General features: G+C 41.3%; 1 long non-coding RNA gene across 1 annotated transcript in view; it reads left to right on the top strand.

The window, feature by feature from the left end:
- Nucleotides 1-13,360, top strand: part of LOC143305772 (uncharacterized) — a 94,659-nt gene extending 81,299 nt beyond the window's left edge. Inside the window, exon 4 of the long non-coding RNA XR_013062918.1 lies at nt 12,668-13,360. This is a non-coding gene — a long non-coding RNA (uncharacterized LOC143305772). The remainder of the gene's footprint in view (nt 1-12,667) is intronic.
- The last annotated feature ends 450 nt before the right edge of the window (nt 13,361-13,810 follow it).

Below are 13,810 nucleotides of genomic sequence, written 5' to 3'. Positions count from 1 at the left end.
AAGGGATTTGCTTCTGGGAAGATGAGCATATAACAGATAATTGTCCAGTTAATTTCACGAAATTCTTTCTCGTTCATTTGTGCATAAAACCGGCACTTATATTTTCCGAGATAGCGGCACGAGTGCGGAGGTATTGGAAAATAATGAAGAGGTTCACCCTCGCAGCTGTTGAGTCTCCCCGTGGCTCAATGGTGGTCTGTCGATGACAACGAGATAATTACTTTTCAAGTAGCTGACGTGCAAATGAACGGCGGTTTAATCTGCCGATAATATTCTCTGGCATTGCTGCCGTTTTTATTCCACTCCTCGTTCGTAGTTCCGTAAAGACGGGGTCGTCCTAGAACGAATTTATTTCTGCAATTTGATTCGCCTTCTAAGGGTTGTAATAATCGAATCACTACGCGCCACGATACGATCTTGCTTCCTTATTATAAAACGTCCTGCCATTTGATTGCTTGAATTTATCGTGTTTTAACAGAAATCAAAATTTCTTTTATTTATCAATTATTATTATTAGCATAACCTTATTTATTATTATGAACACTTAGAATTTAAATAGTAATAAAATCTTCTCCGTATTGCAATAATTCAAATTTATTTTTATTCGTTAATCATTTAATATTAAAATAAATTTAATAAAAAATCACAATGCTGGTAGTTGTAGTATTAATATAATCAGAGATACTCTAGTCCTCAGTTAATTCACGCTAAAACGATCCCTCTTAATCAGAAGTCTGTTTGATTATTCATCCACTTACTCGTTCTTTATTTGACCGCGCGTAATCGTATTATCGGAATGTAGAACGTTGAATGAAAGTCAACATTCGGGCGGAATTAATCTTTCATCGCGGCCAGGCTATTTTCTCTGCTCGCGACTTCATAGCGACGTTTCGTAGCGGGCTGAACGCATTCCGGTGGCGCATTATTACGGCAAAAAGAATTTAAACCCCGCGCGTAATGCGTCTCTCGATAAATCATGGCTTATTGAACGGGCGCGACTCCGTTTTGAAGCCCACCAACAGGGCACGGTGTTGTTCGTTCGTCGTGATACGTCATAAGTCACAGCTGGTAGCACGTTGCGACGACATCATCCACCCGTCCACCCTTTCCGCCACCCCTTCTATCAGCCCGCAACCCCGTCGTGGCCTCTGCCTCGCTCGAGTTTGCCCAGCCTAGACGTAATAGTGCCATTAACCGCTTCTGTATCTTAGCAACCCACCGATCCCACCCCCGTCGACCCGTTTATTGCTCGCTATGATTGATACTATAAAATATGGCTCTTACTCCCTGGTCACTGGAAGCTGACAGTTGGCTTAGCCGACGTTTCCAACATCCATCCAAGAACACTGGAGCTACAAACGAACGTTAGTTAACACGTTGATTGCCGTGGGGATCATTGATAACCAACATCATCAATTTAAATCTTCATTGAACTATAGGGTCCGCGGTCCATTCTGGACGACTCTCTCCATGGTCCGTCATCCGAGGGTTACAACCTATCACTTATATAATGTCATGAAATTTTCAAACGCTGCAAAATTAAATCTAAATTCTAAATCATATGTTGGTCAGAAAAGATTTGATGATCCTTCCTCCCAAGTGGTGTAGTCTCCCTGTTGCCATGGGAGACGATATTTTCTCTCTATCGGCGAGAATTCGAAGGGGAACGATTAACGTCGATACACGTGACACGGGAGTTCATATATCACGTTATATGAAGATCAAAGGTTTGAACGGGTCCGAAAAGGGTCTAATTGTGTTTGGGAAGACGAATGGGGCTGGATCGTAGTCGAAGTTGTTTATGACTGTGTCGACAGCATCTGCGAGCTGTCTTTGAAGGGCTGTCGATAAAAAATTGGCTGGTAAAAGAATCTGCTCTTTTTTATATTACTATGCTACACAGTATTGCTCTCTTTAGCTGAATTAACAAATATCTTGAAAAATGATATATTGGACATTTTGACTTTAACTTTCTGCCGTTTTGTTCGCTTTAACATCGAATCATAGTTTTTTCATCGGTTTTTGCATCGAGTAAATTTACACAGCTAGCCGCAATCAACCGCTTTCCAATCACGTTATACCTACAACGTCCTTAAAGTTTACTCGTTCGGTGATAGATTGGTAATTAATCACGACGATCGTTGTACAAAAAATAGCAACGATTGTGATATTGACGTTCGAAACAGTTCGAATAATACTGTCCCTCGTGATGGACAACGGTAGTTACACGACGGCCAGATAACGTGCAAGCAAGTTTGCTGAATGGACGTGTTTGCTTAGCGTATTGTCCGAGCAAATAAACGTTTTATGGCCGCGTACACGGTGGATCGCGATTCTTGCTGTTTTTATAAATACCAACGGTACGTATCTCTCTTTCCATTCATAAATCGTAGTCAACGAGCGAGGTTACCTTGTCACTACTTTCATCGCGGACAAAGATCCTAACGCCGGTCATTAAAAATCACACTAGGGGTGCCAGCAGACAGGGGTTGTAAGGACCGAAGGGGTAAACGCTCTTCTACGGTGGTTTGGAATATCGCGTAGGTTACGACCTGTAATTCTTTCGCTTCGTGCATATTACAAACACCGCGAAAACTCTGTAACCATCAATCAAATTGTAATTCCTATACGTGTCGCCGTTTTTCAACCCTGTTGAATTCTGATAGAAGACATGGTAACGCGATTTTTTGGGAGCTTGCAAACTTTCCGTTCACTGATCTCGATGAAATTTGATGAAAAGCAAATTTTCTTCGCTTATTGATGATAAAAAATTATTTTACAATTTCGATTTATTTTAAGCCGTAGAATCTTTCTCATTTTTATACGAGTATTTTTATTGAACTCTATGTCTGAAATTTGGAATATTTTATATTCATCTGTTTAAACGTATGCAATCTCATTTATGAATCAGTACAAAAGAGAGGGGTAGAGATTTATAACATCCATCTGCAATACAAAACAGCTAAGTCCGTTACACACCGGTGGGAAAATAAAAAAAAAAAGAAATCCGATTTTAATTGAATTTTTAAAAAGTACTACACCCCCGATCCTATACATCTGTATGAAAATATAAAATCTGACAGTATCAGTATTGTTAAATGTTTGTACTGCTTCTAAATATACAGCGGAATATTTTTCGTGCTAAAATACAACACGTTTCCGTGCTTTACATTTTTTAAACAGCATTTGTAATATGAAACTTTGAAAATATACAAATGTACCGAAACGTGAATTAATATTCCGTTTGCTTTTCACGTAGCATCAACATTTAACCCTTTGACAGCTGGCGTCACGAATTTTTCACTTTGATATGTAACTTTTAATACCAGCGTTGTTCACTTCATTTCAATTCGTTGCATTGTGTACCAATTTCAATTTGAAAGCTGGTGACTTTGCGAAACGCATTATAAAATCTCACAATGATCTCTCCCTCGACACAAAAGAAATATAAAGTTACAAAAGCCATTCATTCCACAAAACATGTAGCCGTCAAAGTACTAAATCCTTTACGCGAGTAATGTGTAATTTTTAACTTTATAATTTGCATACTTTTTATTTTTGTAATTCTTTAACCGTCGCTGTTTTCCGCCCCTGGCGTCAGGATAGCATCGGAACATTTTTTTTTTTTCTTCTTCCTACGCGGATGTAATTCCCCGTACAAATGGAGGTTATTCCAGGCGAACTCTTGGGTCACGTCGATGACCTAACTGTCCTGACACCACCCAACCTTTTATACGAAAGTTTCGGAGGGGAAAGAAGAGAATCCATAAGCCGGCTCCTCTTAGCCCTTCGTCCTCTTCTTTTCCCGTCTTTCACGGACACTATGGACGCTGCACCACCTCGACTAATGTTCAATCCTGTCTTCTCTTACCCTGCTTGCAAGTTCATGTGTCTACGTCGAATCTCATATCGTATTAGCTTTTTTTATCTCTGCCTGGAAGCAATTGTACTCGGATCCTTTCATCTTGCCGCGTGTCATATGATTACCCTTCCGCGTTTCTTCTTTTAAAAAGTATTTACAGTGGTCCTTTGTGATCATGGCAGATAAAGGTTGCTGAAGAGAAAGTGGATCTCTTCGGAGTTCTGTCTCAGTGACTGTTGATTTACTTTTCTCATTGTTCATTGACAGAGTACCAGGAATATCAGCTTCTTTTAAGAAAAAGTTGATGGAAGAGGTTTAACCCTCAGACGACGGACCCTGGAGAGAGCCTCATTTTTAAATTTCAAACTGTTCTTTTAATATCCTTGTATATGTGTTGTAATTTTGACTCGCGATCAACCGAGGTTTCTCTATTCAAGTGTTAATTATTTCAAGAGGTATTAATAATAATTAACAAAACTTCAGAAGTTCAGAACTTACAGATCTGAGTAGTTTTATCAAGCAGTTACTTTGGTATTTGCATCGCAGTCACTTTCGTTGACTTTTATCTCAAAAAAGTGAATACTAAAAGCTTGGAAAAGGAGTCGAATTCCATCGGGAAGATGGATGTTTTCAGAAGGGAATTAGGCTGCGAAAGGAAAAGGTGGCTGTCTTAAATGGAAAAGTTAAGTTCTACGGAAATGCAGTCTGTAAACTGTGAATCCAATTTTAGTCGCTTGCCTCTTATCGGTGGCGAACTGGCGAAAACTTGGAACGACGCTCCCTGGTAAACTTCCAACGTCTGCCGTCACTCGGGACAGAATCATTGAATTAACAAATCCGTTTGCCACACGCCGGACAATATCTTTGATTGATTCAAAAAAACTTTCGCTGCCGCGTAATTCGTTCACGGTTCGAGGGAAGAGTCGGGAAGCGACAGGGAGCAAGGTGATAAATTAAACTGAGGTTTCTAAGTTATGATTTCTCCAGCGAATCGTTGAGAATGGATTACTGTAGACCGGTCAGGATATAAAGAGCCAAGGAACAAGAGAAAGATGATCCTCTTAGCAACGAGAGGGAAAAATCGAGCAGCTGCACGAAGATTGTAGTAACAATATTCTCGTTACCAGCGAATCTATTTTCAATCGGGGGATACTTGAAATTCCGACATAAATTTCAGCTATTTTAATAAAACTTCGCCAACGAGTTTACTCGCTCAGACGTCCGCGTATTGTCACGTTCAAACGTTTAAAATTAAACCTTCAGTAGTTTTCAAAGTTGCTCGCTAAAGCTGAGAACGAGGGAATTACGTTTCCCCGTGCGATTTCCCGATGAAATATTAATACGCTCAGATTCGTTGCCACTTTCAGAACTATATTCTTCTATTGTTCTTGAGAATTTCGTTATTTCCGTGAAGTAGTTGCGCGTTATTCAATTTCGTTCTTATTCTATTTTCAGGCAAGTTTCGTACCGTGTATTTTGATTAAATATATTAGGTGGCGATTAAATATATTCGATCGAGAAATAGAGCTATTAATTTTGAAGGCACGTTGTTTCACTTGATTACGCTCGATAACAAGCTTCTCCGGTCGCGTTTCATTTTTTCCATTATAGAGAATTTTTCGGCGAGACTCGGGCAAAATAAGATCACGTTCCCGTCGTAAATCTTTGTCTTGTTCGACCGGGTGAAGTCCCTTTATTGCCACTAGAAAAATCTTTTCTCGTTCACTCTTCTCTTGCCTCTGCTTCGAGTTTCTTCATAAAATACTCATCGCGAGAGATATTCTTCCGGAAAGACAACTCGGCCTTCGTCTTCCTTAATCATTTTCAAAGATCGCGCATAAACGATCCATCGATGTTTGGAAAGTTATGGAACGTTTGAAAGATGTAGATCGAAATGATATTTACTTGTTTCGTTCGATCGATGTCGGGAACGTTTCCATTTAATGGCGAGAAACGGTGGCCTCGTTACAAGGGCGACTGCTACTCCCGGGTAATTAACGCTGTTTGCAAATCGGATCGTGCAAACATCGCGCGGCGATTATAACTTACTTGACGATTCTAGTCAGCAAAGTCGTAGACGGTTCGTAATCAGGGCATTAGCTTTCTCGTTCGTGCAAAGAGTACGTCGCGTCGCGACGCCTAGGACATCGAGCACGTAACGAGCTGCTCGCGACGGTTTAAGGCGCTCCGCGAGCCAAGAAAGTTAGTTATTTACTCGTGAGAACTCCGTCAGCTCGTTTACCTACGCAACGGTATTTCATTTCCTAGACGCTTCCGGATAGCTATTTGTTCGCGCAAACACATTAAGCCGGTTCGAGCTCTCCCCGCTATCGCCAGTGCATCCCGGCTTTTCCGGACTGCCTGATTTTACGATCTTCTTCCCGCCCTTTGATCTCCCTTTTGCTACTTTCACTCGAACCGATGCGTTCGAGATCGCCTCTGCAACCTCAACGCTCGCAAATCTGCTCAACTTTTCGTAGGTTTAAACCTCGCCTCTTTACACGCGAACGAAAGCTGAACGATGCTTGTTACATAACTCGTTTATTGCCTTTCGCGTGCAAAGCGTTTCGTGTACGCGTGTGTTCGCAGCCTCTCGTGATTAATTCGTTGTGAAATATTTTCAACAAAGGTATTATTCATTATCGTGTAGAACGTAAGGAAATAAAAATCAATGATTCATTTTTTTCTTGGCTGTAATTAATAAAATGAATTTTGTGCATCACAAGTTTCATCGATAAATAGGTGATAGGTCACGAACAATTTTCTCTTCGTTGAGCAATTGATACACGCGAAGTTTTAGTTAGAATAATTGAAGGGTGTAATATGATGATACAGAATCGTCAATCTTACGTTTAGGGAAAATTACCTATCACGCAGGAAGGATTTATTCATCGAGGGTGAAAATTCATGCTACCCAGTTTCCGCCCAACGAATAATTGTCCAAGATTCCAGTCACGAGTCACCGGAACTGAAAGCCGTTAAGTCGGAACTAATTGAACTGTTGTTAAGGGGCGGCAGGAGGTGAACGCAGGGGTGTTTGGGTATTATAGAGATAGCCTGACAGAGAACCACAAAATCCCTGGTGATAGATCCCCGGTAACAATAGCCTTCAAGTGCGGTATCATTAATAATGCAGAGGTTTTTCGCTTAATCGAAATTAGTTGACACTCTACGGTAACTTTTCTACTTAAACATCATACGACAGAAACTGTAAAACATCTCCACGAGATTTGTTTTCTCTAACATAGAAATTCCTGATATCTACCCTCGGGGTTAAATTTTCTCAGTATCAACGTTCACGATCCAGATGTTGACGTAGACTGCTGCTAGTGTTCTTGGTATCAACTTCCTTGCCTCTAGTGTCCTCGATATCGACTCCAGCACCCTATTGTCCTTGGTGTTGGTTTCTACGACCCAGATATCAGCCCCTATGAACCTGGTACCTTCGGTATCGACACCAACGTCTCTAATGTCTTCGACGTCGATTCTCAGCTTACAAATATCTTCGATATTGGTCCCCACCGATATCCTCTACGCCCTTTGTTCCGTAATATCATTTAGCGCAGTCGTTACATCATTCTTATCAACTTTTACGATCCTGGCAATATTACTCCACAATTTGGTGTCTTCTAATTTTTTTAAAAACATTCTAACAACTCCATAATCGAATTCATTCTGGAATTAAAGAGTATTAATCTTTTCAAATCTTTTATGATTTATTTTTCTACATTATATGTGCTTGTACATTATATTATATTCGTCGATTGTCCTTTCACAATTCTTGGCTAAAAAAATATGACCATCACCAGTTACCCCCCGCATTCGCCAGATTTAGCACCTGCTGAGTTCTTCCTTCTCCCCAAGATAAAATTGGCAATGTAAGGGAGTCGCTTCAGAGATATGTAGGCGATTCAACGCGTTGCGATGGAACATTTAAATGCGATTTCCCAGGAGGTATTCTCCAGGTCCTTTCTCTGGTTCTACAAACGTTCTACTTATTGTTTGTCGAGAGAAAAGAAATACGTATGTAAAAAGTGCATAATACTTTTTGTTATATCATAGACTTTATTTTTTACTTATTATATATACACTTCAGAATTAATTTTCAATGAAATTCAAGACAATTATCGAAGTCTCAATGAATACAATTGATTGGTTTATTAGAAGGAGGGATGATTTTCATAAGGTTCTTCAAGGTCGTGTTTACCCTTCATACGTTTCACTATTTCCCTCTCTTTGTGTTGAATCAAGCAACTCATTACTTTACATTGCGGGAATCGTCGACAATGGCAGCGTTTTCTCCTCTTCTCTGCCGCTTATAAAGCGGAGAGCGGGTCTACTGTGGGAAGAAACCGATGAATAGACGTTCGTTGTACTTATACGACCTCCACTCGATCTTCGAATTCGCATTCGGGTACACTCGGCTGCATATCTTTCCTTTCTTGCGGTTCCTTTTGCCTGTTTTGCATTATACCGATTTCACGGTGCAATTTTCGAAGGTGCTCCAGCGGTTTCGTGTTCGTTTCCACAGAAATCGCGATGTGATCGATGTGTTTGATACCGGATTGAACAAAGGGAGCTAAATCGACGATGGAAGTCAAGCAAATATTGCCTGAAGCTTTCCTTCTCGTCAAAGATACTAAGAACTTTAATTATCATGCTAATTAAAGGTTATTAAGTATTTTATAGCTTTTAGTAAGTTTGTTCATTAGCAATACTTAATCTCCAGCCCGGAGCCAACGTTTTAATTACGTTCGTTATTCGAATCCACTTAAATTAATACCATTGTCTTCGAAAGTATACAAGAAGTAAGCACGATTGCAAAGATTTCTTGTTGTTATTAAATCGAATCGATCGGTGTTACCCACCGATTGCCTTCTTCTAAATATTCAAACAAAAGAGTCTTGCGATTCGGCTAGTATTGTTCGAAAGAGAAAACGTTCCGGCAGGAAAATTTGCAGACCGGAAAAGCGGGAACAAGTGGCATAGATGGCCGCGCAGAAGGATAAGGCACAAGGCGAGCGACAGTTTTGTTTCATTGAGAAATAAAGAGAAATTTCACCCTCCTAAAATCCTCGACGTCCAGTCGAGATTGTTTGTCAGCCACCCTCGCGCTGTTTAAGTCTCGCTCGGTTCTCCCGTTCCCGACGTGCACGTATCCCAGACATAATATTATTATTAAGCGGCAGCATATTATTTTCGAAACGAGCGACCATCGAATGAAAAGGGGGAAAGGGGATGAAATGAAAATAAAGGTTGGACAAACGAGCGAACCCTTTTCGTTTTTTAACGAGCAGCCAGCAGCTACGAGACCGCCAGGAAGGCGCGCCGCCACTCGGAAACAAAAGAATTCAGGGACTTCCTGTTTCGTAGTCTGAGCCCGTGTTGCTCAGCGCCCGTTGTACGCGGAAGGTGTGAATGCGGGTACTTTGGTAAATGCACTCGGCTGATTCGTACGGCTTGGCTGAGCCGGTGTAGCAAGAGGAAGAATGGAGGCTTCCCCCTCGGGCTGAAATTCGACGAGGAGAGAAGGAGAGCGAGAAAGCGAAAGAAAGGGCAAGAGTGTAACGTTTCATTGTTACACGAGTTTATAATTCGAATAACGGTCTCGCAGTCTTAGCCTCGTTTCTTATCGAAGCGTCGAGCGAACACGAGCGTACTCGTAAACGCTCGTTGCCTTCTCGCCGTCGCTGCAATGGTTGAAATTATTAAACAGTCTCGGAGAAATCCGCTGCGAATAGTCGAGCACCAGTTTGCACGCGTCGTTGAAGATTATCCGTTGACTTTCGCCAAAAAAATCTCATTCGAGCCGTGCAATTTTCGCATCAGGTGCTTTAATAACGTTCCAAAGCATCCGGGACAAACCTCCCTGAAGGATAAACTTTTTCCCCGGCTCGTTTTTCCGCTTGATTAAAATATGTATACACGTAGCTACGTACGAATTCTCCGCGAGATAACTGGTCCTACACGGGGAGCCCCGTTAATTACTCGTAACGGTAGCAGTGGCTCGCGTCATTAAGCGAGAAATCGACGGTTCATATAATTTATACAGACGATGTTGTGCTTACGGCTGGACGAGTACCAGCCAGCCCTCATTCGGCCGTGTTTCTCGCAGCAGAGAAAATTGTTTTCCACGCTGCCGTGTCGGGAAGCACGCGACGCGACTAGGAAGCGAGGGAGGTGTAGTTCTCTTAAAAAAGAAGTCAGACACACGTGAGGAGAGCGAAAGGTCTCAGGAAAATGAGTGACGGAGATGGAGCGAGGGGAGAGAAACGGAAGAGGTTCGAGGGAAGAGAAAAAGACACTGTATACTCCCTGTCGGCTGAGCCTGGCATAAACGCAGACACGCGTGTGTCGAAAAGAAAGGGCGTTGTCGGCTGTCTAGCAGGGCGTCTGGTCCCATTGTCCATGCACGCGGATGGGTTGGCTCTTTACTGAAATGCAAGCCGAGTTTTTTTTTTTTTTTTTTTTTCGAGGGTTGGAAGCACCAGCCTCTGCACGAGTCGTTGATCGGAGAGAGAAGAGGAGAACGAAGGGTGGTTAGGCCGCATCGCGACCCCCGACGCGACTCTTCGATTCGAGACAGGCGAGAACGGGCGGTGTGTAAGGGGTGCGTAGGTATTTTCCACCCCTCCCCTACCCCTGGGACCGCCGGCAATCCCGTCACACTCGTTCCTTTCGATTGTTATCTACACCGGTTGCTTGCAATGTTTTAACGTTATTCGAGACAGCTCCCTTTTGTCTACCGATACGTTGCGCCTTCGGCGGAATGCCGACCATGGGTTCACAGAAAAATCGAGGGAGGTAGACGACGCGAAGACAAGGGGGTGTAACGCCGTCATTAATTCCACACATTCTTCTTTTCGCTTCTTTTATTTTTTTTCTTCTCTCCTTTCGTTACTCCTCGCCGCTTCTTCTCGAGCTCGCGAAGGAACGGTAGGCGGGCGTTGGTACAACGCTACGATCGCGTCGCGCGAGCATGAATTTTTCATTAAATTAACGCGGCCTGTCGATTTCTTTGGCAGACACCTTTTTCACGCGCGATCCTGTTACCCGGCCAACTGACGACGCGTCAGATAAAAAGTTAGTTCTTTGGTTAGGAGCACACGCGCCGTTTAAGTATTCATTATTTTCCAGCGTTTCAGACGGACGCGTGTGCTCGCACGTACGCTTTTAATGGCGTTGCTCGAGACCAGACAGCCCACGAACCAACGGTTCCCAAACTGCTCGAGAAACTTTGCGGAAGTTAAACTCCTTGAGTGCAAAAAAAAGGAATTTTTTCAATCCGCAGACCGAGTATTGTGGCTGCGTTAAATTTATTGTGTTTTCTATAAAATTATGCAGAAAAGATTAACAAGTACTCGTGGATACATTAGGATATAATTAAAAAAGGACAAGGTGTTAATTATTTGACTATATTATATTCGAGGTTAAAACACACTTTATCTACGTCAGACAGAAAATTATAATGTGGCGTGTTTTGTCTATGATTTAATTAGATTTCAGTGTATTATTTCAGTTTTCATTACTGTACCGCTAATTAGCAGTTTCCCGCTCAAAGTATTCTCGTTTTTCACAATCAGTGTATAACGCCATTAATTGCAAAAGTTGTCACGTGTGTATTAATTATAATACAAACACGTATTATCGGAAATCATTAATAATCTCGTTCCGAGTACCGTGGAATGATCAAAATAATACCGTTCGCGGGTTATTACCTAATCAAACTCTGCCGAGAGATCGACAGTATTATGTTTAAATCCATTCGAATCGTAAATCTGTTTTTTACGAATAAAATTAACGCGAAATAGTTTAAATAAAGATGGATTTTTATGGTGATAAAGAATAATTATATAATTCTTCGTTTGTCAGTTTATTTATTATTTAGTTATTTCGCTGTTAAATGATACACAAGTCTGCCATGGGCTACGACCCTCGAATCAGTTCGCTCGAGTGTACGGGAGGTGATAAAAAAAAGACAACGGACAGTGTCAAAGCGTAGTCGCCCTGTCAACCCCTGCTCCTATCACCGCCAGTAATACACGTAGCTACTTTTCTCGTTCTCATCCCCTTCACTCTTCTATCTGCTTGTCCTCAGCATCCCGTTCACCCTCGTTCCGTACGTTTTATTCGTACCCCGCTCTCCGACACCCTTCGCCGCCGTCCAACATGGTAGTTCTGTCGATTTAAGATTGTCGAAGTTATAAAGCTTCTCAAGCATTCCCTCGGGTTCGCAACTTTTACTCGAACTTCCTCGATCCTTGGTCGTCCTCGTCTACGTCGGTCCCCTTTTGCCTTCTCTCTTTTTCGTCCTTCGCTTTTTCCACCACGATGGCTGGCAACGCGTCGAACGAGTAATTTTCTCGTTCTATGGCCCAAGTTTCTGTTGCTTCCTCGTTTTTAAACGGGAAATAATTTTTTAAGTTGTTAGAGTGTAGAATAGACTACTCGTATCGTGTACAGCATCGAGGAAAGTAGGCTTCCTCAGGGAAAACGGCGCTATGGTGGAAGCAGGAATTTTCGAAATCTTAATTTTGACGATATTAATATTAAAAGTAATTTAGAAACAAAATCATATGGGACTCTCTTCCCATAAGGTATAGAACATTTAAAATTCATAAATGAAATATTTTATTTTAACGTTGTAACCTAACATTTTTCTTTTCAACAAATTTTCAAATTATACACCACACATTTATTTTCTCTATCTGCTCTAAAATCTATTTACTAACTCACTATTAAATCCCTGTACGTATTCTCTGCTCGTTAAAGCACTCTTCAAAACTTTCTCTTTTCTCTTTCCAGACATGGTAACTCCGAACGAAGGCTGTCGGTCGAAAATCAGGAAGATGCAACTTTGCCCGGGAAAAAGTGTTCTGTGACAGCAATTACCGTGACATGAAGTGAAGAGACGCTTCGTTTAAAAAAGACTGCGAAATCTTCGTTAAACTTCAACGAAAAAGTGAAACTTGGAAGAAAATTGTCTACGAGCAACTACGACTTATAACGAAACGTGCAACTATAAGGTAAGTAACATTTAAAATTTCAACAACGTTCACTTAATAAAATCCGTACAAATACAAATCGACAATTAACGCGATATATATTGGAAAGAAAAATTTATCTGTGAAAATTTATTGGAGAAAGCTCGTCCATTTTCACGTACACGTGAACGGTTGTCTCTCGTTTGCGTTATATTCACCGACAGGCGATTTTTCAATTTGCCACGTCTTTCGGCCCATTGTGACCACAGTCTAGCATTTATCCCGTTTCCAAGCCCGAACCAATATCGACGTTTTCGGCAATTGATTCCCCGGCGAGTTCGTCGGCCAACTTTTAATATCGTCGACCATGAATAATTTTTAGGCAACGTTTATATTCCGTTGCTCATAGCAAACATTCGTTCCTGCCGTGATGTTTATACGCGACGAAAGTTGACGATCGTCGAAATGTGAATAAAACGAATCGTATTGGCACGTTGCATACACAACGTCGACCGTGGGGGAATATTGTAAATCGATAGAATAAACTTGTAACGAACGTGCAAAGACGTAGCTCTCGATATCTCTCGGTTTCATTAACGCGACGAGTTGTTTCAATGGCGCGGTGTGTTTACAGCTGAAAAGAATGTACGCCTTTTGAAACGCGGAAAGTTTCTTCGTTAGACGATCCACGGAAATCCGTTAATTATATTAAGTAAAACTCGTTCGTACTTTGCCGACGTTTTCTTTTACGTCTGCAAATGCTTTGCAACTTCATTAAACAGAAGCCTCCTCGGGTTTATTCTTTAATTTTCTTAATGTATTTACAAATTTTCAGACATATCCAAGTCACACATTTTTAGTAAATAAAAATTTGTAGGACGTGATATACTCTACCTTATCAGTTATATAATCATTAATTATTCGTATCGATCATAATTAATATTATGTAATGGAAGCGTTAAAT

Source organism: Osmia lignaria, chromosome 10, assembly GCF_051020975.1.
Source record: "Osmia lignaria lignaria isolate PbOS001 chromosome 10, iyOsmLign1, whole genome shotgun sequence".
In the NCBI taxonomy this organism is placed as follows: Eukaryota; Metazoa; Arthropoda; class Insecta; order Hymenoptera; family Megachilidae; genus Osmia; species Osmia lignaria.
Note: the sequence above shows the minus strand (reverse complement) of the source record. Positions and strands in the feature narration are given on the sequence as shown.